Genomic DNA, 10050 nt, shown 5'->3' with positions numbered 1-10050 from the left:
CGATAGATTAGAATAATCTTTCGATAGATGGCCACACGAGATGAAAAGCAAGCAAGTTAAGAAGCATCTAACAAAAGATCTACAAAATCTATTGATAGATAGCCAAACGAGGAAAACTATGAAAGGGTTTTATGCACAAAATATCGATAGGTTCAAGGAATCTATCGATAGATGAAGGTCAATACCCAAAACAAAAAATAGAGTGATTTATCGATAGATGTTTTCCATCTATCGATAGATGAGTGTTAAAACACAAAAATTAAAAAGGCTAAAAGGCGTCAGTTTTTTCAAAAACAAAAGAAAACTCTTTCTCTCTCTCAAACCCTCCAAAACCCTAACCCTTAAGTTGATTTTTGGGCTCGATTGAAGTGAATTGGAGCTTAGGAAACGCTTCTAAAGGTAAGATTAAATGTTTTTACCAATTGATTTTTGATTTAATTGGTTAATAACTTCGAAATCTGATTTTTCTAGATTTAGTGATTTTCCCCCTTTTGATTTTGCTAGAGATTTGGAGCTTGGGTTTGAGTAACCTAGTGTTTTAAGATAAGGATTAAGCTCATTGTTGAAGGATTTGAGCTTGTATATTGTATTGTTAAGATTGTGTTATTTTCAAAAGCTGGAGAATTTTTTAAAGTTAGGAAATAATTACTATTTGGTTGAAATACCCAATCACCCCTAAGTTTTGATTAAAATTACATAGAGGTTTATTAGTTTTCAAAATGGACACTCAGTTCCAAAAAAATATTTTTCTTGGATACATAAGTCTTGTCGCTAGTCAACCGTCAATATTTCTATTAGTTTGATGACGTGGTAATATGTTTAGGATAATTTTACCTTTTATTAACTTTAAAAATTACCATTAAGTAAATTATAGTTTTTATTTCGTTTTCAAAAACAAAATTTTGGTCTCTCGCAACCTGCGATAGGGCTCCCAAGGGAGCACCTGATTCAGTGCTCTTTTAGGAGCTCTAGTGCTCATTTGAGGAGCCTGATTTAGGGCTCCCTAAGGAGCACCGGTGCTCCCCTAGGGAGCTCAATTTGCGGTTCCTTAAGGGAGCTCCAGTGCTCTTTTGGGATTCCTGATGCTCTCAAAAAGCACAGATTTGGTGCTCTTTAAGGGAGTAAGGTGGAGATGGGTGGTCGGCCAGTGTAAAGGGACACCATCAATCGACTTGAGAGAAAGAAAACAATAGAAAAAGAAAAAGGGTATTTTAGACATTTCATATTTAACGTTAATGCTGTTTAGATGTTTGGGGTGGAGTGTCCACTTTGAAAACTACTAGATCTTCGTATAATTTTGATCAAAACTTAAGGGTGTCTGGGTATTTGACTCTTAGTATTTTGATGTTATGATATGTTCTAAGGAGGAAATTGAGGCTATTGATGCATTTGTGAATTGGAGAATGGTTGGAGGTTAAAAGCTGAGCTTGGCTGTAGAAGCGCCTCCAATTGTCATTGTAAATGTGTTTTATTTAAAAAGCATGTAATGCTTATCACATTGTTAATGTGCTACAGTGGTATTAAAATAATTTGTATTGTATATAATTGCCTAGTTGAATGTGCTTAGGCTAAAGAACAATATATATATATATGTGTGTGTGTGTGTGTGTGTGTGTGTGTGTGTGATTATACATGCTGTGTATCATGAGCCTTAGTGGCAATTGTTTGAGTGTAGATTAGGAGGTCTAGTAAATATGATGGACATCTAAAAGTAATTTACTCTAGACATTGAACTTCATGGAGGATTATGATTGTTTGATGGCTTAGAGATTTAAAGGCACGTACATTTATATTGGGCTTGTAAATGATCGAAGCTTGTTAAATATGGTTTATGATATGAATATGGATATATGTGACATTGAAGGTATGATGACCTCATTTGTGGATTTATATTTCGTCCGATGATGAGAATTTCGGATGTTGATTTGATTGAGGTTGAGTGGAGTCCTACACCCTGTGACTGTGTATGCTTGCAAGGATGGTGGTAAGTAAGGGCTATGGTATAAATCTCGCCTGTGATTTTCGCCTGCAAAGCTATGATGCCATCCATTAAGACTACTCTGACTGATGATTATGTTTATGATGCCATCAGTTGAGACTACTCCAAGTGATGATTATGTATATGATGCTATCCGTTGGGAGAGTACTCCAAATGATGACTTTGATTCTTTGCCCGTTGCTCCGGCATACATGTGATTGACTCTCTAGCACGCGTGTGATTTGACTCTCCTCCCGTTGCACTGATAGTGCAATATATATTGTTAATTATATATATTTATATTTGATTTATCTTCATCCCTCACTAAGGATTAGATGACTCACCCATTTATTGTATCATGGGTAGATAAATAGGCCACGAGACTATATGGCAAGGGTCATCCATTGTCAGACCAATTTTAGCATTCAATAGGATCCTATCCTGACATGTCCACTCTGTTGAATCTGTCACGAGCTTCCACTTTTGGAGTTCAGTTTAACTTGTAATGTGTAGGCATGTTGTGCCATTTAAATTTGTTCAAGGGTCGTAAAGTAGGAACCCGCTTGATGGTCAACGTATGACCTTATAAATATTGTGTTAAGACTTATGAATGAACAGTGTGTTAGGGATAATTTCATATATATTTAGATTTAATTTATTTTTATGAATGTTTGTGATGTGAAATCTCTTGGCTAACGATATATGAAATGATTTTGAGTCGAAATTTTGAAGCTTGCTCAGGTTTCGTGAGCTTCGTCTGTCAAACTCGTGCACCTATCTTGGACTCTCAAATTTGAATCATGACAAAGAGCTTCTCTAATATCAAGTAAGAGCTTCTCTAATATCAAGTAATTCCACAAGATCCAAATCACCAATAGCTATTGATTTTGACAATACAAGCTTCACATACCTCATCACTTATCCCTCCACAATTCATCAACGTTAAACTTGAAGGTGCAAGGAGGAGGACACAACCCTTATCTTCGTAGGCTTCAAATTTTCAAGAACCAACAAATGAAAATCTAAAAAGATCCATAATCCAATTTTCATTGCCCGACCATCTAGCAAGCAAATCTCAATTTGATGAAATCAAATAATTACGTAACGTTGATAAATTTATCTTTAAAAATCATCATCTCATTCTTGAAAAACCAAATACATCAAATGACAGCAAATAAAAAAAAATAATTCGCCGTATCTTTTCACCTTCAACGCTTCGTAATAGCAGAATTTCAAACCAAAAAAAAAAGGTATAGCCGCCTGTGAAGCAACCCAAACAATGAAACATATAGAACAAATTAATCTTTCAAGATTCAAAACAAGTGAAAAAATAAGTATTCATTCTTCAATTTACACAAGAAACGAACAGTGGAACCCCTATCCAACATTCCTCTCTTAACTACTTCTTTTTCTAATTCATTTGATACTTGCATATGTTTAACATATAAGATATAGCAGTACAGAAATTGGTATTTAACAATTTTGCTAAAAAAATAGAAAGTGTTTAATTAAGGTTAAGTGAGCTATGATTTTCTCAAATTTTGAATTCATGGGTATAATCCTTTTTTCATTGGTCAGTAGTACTTAAAAATGTTTTTCTTTTCTATACATTAAACATTGATAATAGATTTACTCAGGAGAAGTATTATAGATCTAACTTGAGTTAATCAAGCAGGTTCACAAATTTATCAGGCTCTTATCAATTATCTGGAGTCATGACTTTTAATGAAATTTGCACCTAAAATAATGTCTCAACCATTGACAAAAAGCATAGGATGAAACACATTTACCATTTCATGCTATATATTTCAAAAAACCTTAAAAAGAAAAGAAAAAGGAAGAAGTTTGGCATCAAAATATAACATATAATTTATCTTGGAGATTTTTATAGCTTGATGCATGTCATTGTCACCCCGTCGGCCTCACCGTGCGCCACTGTCATTAACCAAACCATGTATATTACTTTAATTAATTAAACCCTAAATGCATTTTTACCTTTTAAACTGTCATTATGAATAGCTTATTAAAGTAGCTTAGCCAAACCACAAAAAGGTCAAGGGAGACCAGGCTGTCTCAACATCACGACTAAAAAACCAACTTGTGATTGCTACGTGTATATATGATCTTAATTCGCAAATTCTAGAAGAAAGCCATTTGATAAACAAATAAAAATGAAATATCAGGTCGTATTTTTTTTCTCGATCAAATTTGGTTACTTTATTAAATATCATACATAAAAGTTGATTAAAAAACTTCGATTAGAGGTAAAAGTGTGACCAAAACGAACCATACAAATAAAAATCCGGTAAAATTCTATTGACATAAACACGCTTAAAAAACCAGATTTACATCTTGAACCATGTCATCACATAATCTACAAGTCTACAAACAACTCACACTGTAAATATAAAACATAAAACAAAGTCATCACCACGAGCAAAGATATAAGGTCGTATTTGATATAAACGATTAATCCTGCACAGCATCTAATTAAAAACGTTTTTTAATGTAAGGAAAAGGAAGATTTGAACTTGAAAATTTTTAAATATTTTATATTACCAAATAAATATAAACGTAATATAATATAAGACACTTGTAAGTTTATAATGTTAATTTAAACACATGAGCCATGATTTGCAGTTTAATTTGTTTATTATGATAATTTTATATTGTGGTAGTTCTTCTTTCTACATCTATCATGGATGCAAATTCCACCCTCCTATGACGCTCTAGTTTGCTCCTCATACATCTTCAAATAGATTTTTAAGTTCAATGCTGTCAATGGCTTCAATACATACTTGTAGGAAAATCTAAAGAAAGTTAATAATGAGAAAATCACTACCAAACTGACGTGTGCTCGGCTTTTAGCTTCTTGTCCTTGTCTATGTGTCTGGCTATGCCGGCCGCGCTGTTTCATTAAACAAGTCCCCAAATTTAGTAACAGACCATTTCTTTGGTCATCCTTGCTCCAAATTTCCCCTTTAAAAATGGTCTCCAGCTCTCCTTAACACCCTCCCTCACCCTTCTGTGATTTTTCTCCTTTTTTCCTTTACGCCATCTTTATAGCATTTCAATGATGAAAGGAGGGTTCGAAGTGGTTCATGCGACTCTAGATATGATCCAGCCTCATGAACCAATATGGGACTTTGCCTCTGTTGGGTTTCCAACAACGAGTGTCAGCTCCATCCCGAGACAAGCAGTTGAAAATCGTTGCTCAAACTTGGAGGGAAATGAGCTCTCTGAGTGGGTGGAACAAGTCACCAAGCAGCTCATTGATGACTTGCCAGCTGAGACCGAAACCGATAGCAGCTTGCTAGCTGACACGTCAATGGTATGCGAGGATAGCTTTGCCCCATCGCCGTTGGGTGATTTTAGGGCAAGGAAAACAGTAAGAAGAAGTTTTTTGGATGGCAGTGGTGAAGAGAACCAATGGAGCAACGAGCAAGGAAACCAAACAAATAACTTTTGTGAAAATGGAGTGAATGGTAGAGGGTTAAGTAGGTTAGACGAGCAAGGGTTAAGCTTGATAACGCTTCTTTTGGAGTGTGCTGTTGCTATCTCGGTTGACAATCTTGGGGAAGCTCATAGAATGTTGCTTGAACTGACCCAAATGGCTTCTCCTTACGCTCCTTCTTGTGCTGAAAGGGTTGTCGCATATTTTGCCAAGGCCATGTCTAGTAGGGTTATTAACTCATGGTTAGGGATATGCTCTCCTTTGATAAACTATAAAAGCGTTCATTGCTCCTTCCAAGCCTTCAACAACGTCTCTCCCTATGTCAAATTCGCTCACTTCACCTCCAACCAAGCCATCCTTGAGGCTCTCCATAGGCGAGATAGAGTTCACATCATAGACCTTGACATCATGCAAGGCTTGCAATGGCCGGCCCTGTTTCATATCCTAGCCACGCGTATTGAAGGGCCTCCGCACGTCAGGATGACCGGCATGGGCAATTCAATGGAGCTTCTGGTGGAGACCGGAAAACAACTTTCCAATTTCGCTAAACGGCTTGGAATGTCTTTCGAATTCCACCCAATCGCAAAGAAATTTGGAGAAATTGACATTACAATGGTACAAGTCCGAAGGGGAGAGACACTAGCTGTTCACTGGCTACAGCATTCACTATATGATGCCACGGGACCTGAATGGAAGACATTGAGACTGTTTGAGCAATTGGCTCCAAGAGTGATAACATTGGTTGAGCAAGACCTCTTCCATGGTGGATCTTTCTTGGACCGTTTTGTGGGCTCTCTCCATTACTATTCAACCATGTTTGATTCACTTGGGGCGTATCTGCCAGCTGATGACCCTAGCAGGCACCGCATCGAGCATTACCTTTTGTATAGGGAAATCAATAATATATTGGCAATAGGAGGCCCTGCAAGAAGTGGGGAGGACAAGTTCAAGCATTGGAGAAGTGAGCTTGCAAGGAATTGCTTTGTGCAGGTGCCAATGAGCAGCAACTCCATGGCTCAGGCACAACTAATATTGAACATGTTCCCTCCTGCTCATGGGTATAGCCTGGTGCAAGGAGATGGAACACTTAGACTTGGATGGAAAGACACTAGCTTGTTCACTGCTTCTGCTTGGACATCACGAGCCTCTAGATAGCTGCTGATCCTGATGTTTTTCCCTCCTCTCGTTGATCTACTGTGAGCTTGCGTAAGTATAACATACACTAGATGTAATTTCCTCATCCTTGTTCCATAATTCAATCTTGGCAATGCAGATTCTGAGAACTCGCCAGGCAACTATACTCTTTAACCAAAAGCACCAACTTGTTTCTCTATCTATGGTAATAATTTACACACAAAGTCCCAAACATTAATTTGGTTTTTCTTCTTCTTCTTATTTCTTTTATGCACCCAAAAGCCAACAAATTGGTTGGCTTCAAGGAGGAATTTGTCATCAGTTTTTCCTCTCCAATTAGATCGGTGGCTTTCTGTTATGCATCACATTTCATAATCAATGAATTACTGGAAGATCAGCTTGTCATTAGCTTCTAACTTGTTAATTCCCTGTTGGGATTTGTTTGGTCTTTTTCTGGTCTCTAGATCTGTTTGTATACTTCTCTTAGGGATCTGGGAGGGGAAGGGGCTTAATCGTTTAATAATAGTCATGAGTAGGACTAGGTGCCACAATCTGAATGCATATGTGTGTGTGTATATATATTATATATATATCCGGTACATGAGTTCATGATCATATTTTAGTAGGCGCCTGAGTCCATGGGAAAATCTGAGCAATTAACGTATGTATAGGTTGAACTTGGTAAGATGAAAGAAAGATACAGGAACAGGTGCGGAAATATATGATTTAGCGAGATGGATGATTAAGTATCTATGGAAACCACTTTATATCTGTACATTGTCATTTAATTTTGGTATGTGCCAAGATCAAAAAGATCATGACACCCATGTCTCCTTAATTAATTAATAGGCGTATTAGGTGAACTCATAATTAACAATATCAAGGAGTGATCAATTAGTAAAATTACTTCTCAAAGTAATTAAGATTATTAAAATGAACACAGTTCTTAATTAAACTAACTAAAAAAGCATGATCAATATGTTGCTGGTTTTATTGCAGCGGTATTTTGATCATCATGCATGCTAGTGTAGTTAGCTAATTACGAGGATACATTGAACAGCACTTGTCCTGATGTCCATTATTGGAGCTTAGGATTCTGTCAGACGGGTTGTGAATGATAAGCGTGCGGGTTGTGAATGATAAGCGTGTGTAATAAAAATGGAAGCAAGGGGAGGCCCAGTACTTGCAGTAAATTATAGATGTGGAAGAAAGGCACAACACGAAGCATCTGCGAGATGGGTTTCGGTGTTTTGGAATTGAGAAAAACATCCCGCTCTCGCTGTGCCCTTATACCTAGCTTGGAACTCAACCAAGACAACAGCATACCATTTTTGCGTTTCATTTCCAAAATTCGTACACACATTCATTGTACCAAACAATTACTCATCTCTCTCTCTCTCTCTCTCTCTCTCTCTCTCTCACACACACACACACACACACACACACACACTATATACATACATATATATATATATATATAATATTAAGTATATGTAATTAGTTTTCAATTGCTAACCTCTGAAATGCTTGTTTACTTTAATATACGTGTATATGTATTTGCATGTAAATACATAAATCTCGTGTCAAAAATGAGGTAAAAAAATACAAAAACAAATAACAATGTAATAATCAAATGTAGAATTATCATTTTTGAGAATTCTTTAAAATAAAAGAATAATGTTGTGATTCTTTCTTTCAATGAATTCACTTCAAAGGTCTTGATGACTTAATCTTGAACAAACAGAATTAATCTCTTTCCTCGAATTAAAATAAAATCAAAGAGCAACTTCTTGAAAAATCTAGAAGCCTAATATCGACGTTCTTCAAGATTATTTCACTTTTTAATAGCTTGAAACTTGAGATTTTGGAGGACTTTTGAGTCTTCAAAATCTTCTTCTGAATTGCGTATGTCAAATGGCTCGCAGAAGCACAATATTTATAGTGCTAGATGAGAGACTTCCATGAGGATTTAACTTATTTGATTTTATCTCTAAATTATTTTAGCTCAATTAGAGATAAAGTATAATGACTTATACATAGTTTTTTGATTGGCCCAAATATGAGTTTTTGAATTTTAATTGACTAAATTCGAGTTTTATCTTTAAATTATCTTTAATTTATTTAGATAATAATGCACAACAATTTTAGGATCCAACCCTAATATCTTTTTGTAAGTCCATGCAAAGACATCTTGATACCTATCAAGAGATCAAGATAAGATTTCCCTTCTCCTAGAGTTAAACTAGCACTTATGAGAATTGGGCCCGAGAACTTTTGCAGTGTCAATGTTAACCCTTTTAGCTCATTAATCGTAGGTCGATTTCCTTCTTCAAATGGGAGAACCTCTTAAACATCTTCTTCTTCAGATTTTTCATCACTTTCTTTTATTGACACATGATTAGATGTGAAGATCTCCATTTCTTCACTTCTTGAAAAATCTAGAAGCCTAATATCGACGTTCTTCAAGATTATTTCACTTTTTAATAGCTTGAAACTTGAGATTTTGGAGGACTTTTGAGTCTTCAAAATCTTCTTCTGAATTGCGTATGTCAAATGGCTCGCAGAAGCACAATATTTATAGTGCTAGATGAGAGACTTCCATGAGGATTTAACTTATTTGATTTTATCTCTAAATTATTTTAGCTCAATTAGAGATAAAGTATAATGACTTATACATAGTTTTTTGATTGGCCCAAATATGAGTTTTTGAATTTTAATTGACTAAATTCGAGTTTTATCTTTAAATTATCTTTAATTTATTTAGATAATAATGCACAACAATTTTAGGATCCAACCCTAATATCTTTTTGTAAGTCCATGCAAAGACATCTTGATACCTATCAAGAGATCAAGATAAGATTTCCCTTCTCCTAGAGTTAAACTAGCACTTATGAGAATTGGGCCCGAGAACTTTTGCAGTGTCAATGTTAACCCTTTTAGCTCATTAATCGTAGGTCGATTTCCTTCTTCAAATGGGAGAACCTCTTAAACATCTTCTTCTTCAGATTTTTCATCACTTTCTTTTATTGACACATGATTAGATGTGAAGATCTCCATTTCTTTAGGTTTTTCCTCCTTCAAAGATGAAACTTGATTAATCACACCATTGTCTGCTTCTTTGCTTTTAATGCTCTAACAAACATTACAACCCATTTGCTTTGTCTTTTCCTTCGCAAAGAGATAATGCTTTCATCTACCATGAAGCTCCCTTTTTTCTTTCCTTGTAAAGGTTTTCTTCTAAGCCTTGGATGTGTAGACTTACTTAAAGAAGCATTGATGTGCTTTTGCTAAATTCGACCAAAACTTGAACCTCTATTAGAAGGCATACTCAAATGATCAAAAAATGAAGTTCGAGTCGTGGACATACTCAAACAATAAAAAATTGAAAACCTAGAAGGCTCAATTGGATTCTTCTTCCTCATCAACTTCTTTTGTTGTTATGTATCTTGAAACCTTTTTGTGAATTTTCAATTTCCATGGAAAA

The 10050-nt window shown here is 35.6% G+C and overlaps 1 pseudogene; it reads left to right on the top strand.

The window, feature by feature from the left end:
* The first annotated feature begins 5006 nt into the window (after positions 1 to 5006).
* LOC18613111 (scarecrow-like protein 23 pseudogene) lies at positions 5007 to 6953 on the top strand (annotated as a pseudogene).
* Positions 6954 to 10050: the final 3097 nt, after the last annotated feature.

The sequence above is a fragment of the Theobroma cacao genome, chromosome 1, assembly GCF_053813885.1.
Source record: "Theobroma cacao isolate CCN51 chromosome 1, ASM5381388v1, whole genome shotgun sequence".
Classification (NCBI taxonomy): domain Eukaryota; kingdom Viridiplantae; phylum Streptophyta; class Magnoliopsida; order Malvales; family Malvaceae; genus Theobroma; species Theobroma cacao.
The sequence above is the reverse complement of the archived record's forward strand: the minus strand, read 5'-3'. Positions and strand labels throughout refer to the sequence as shown.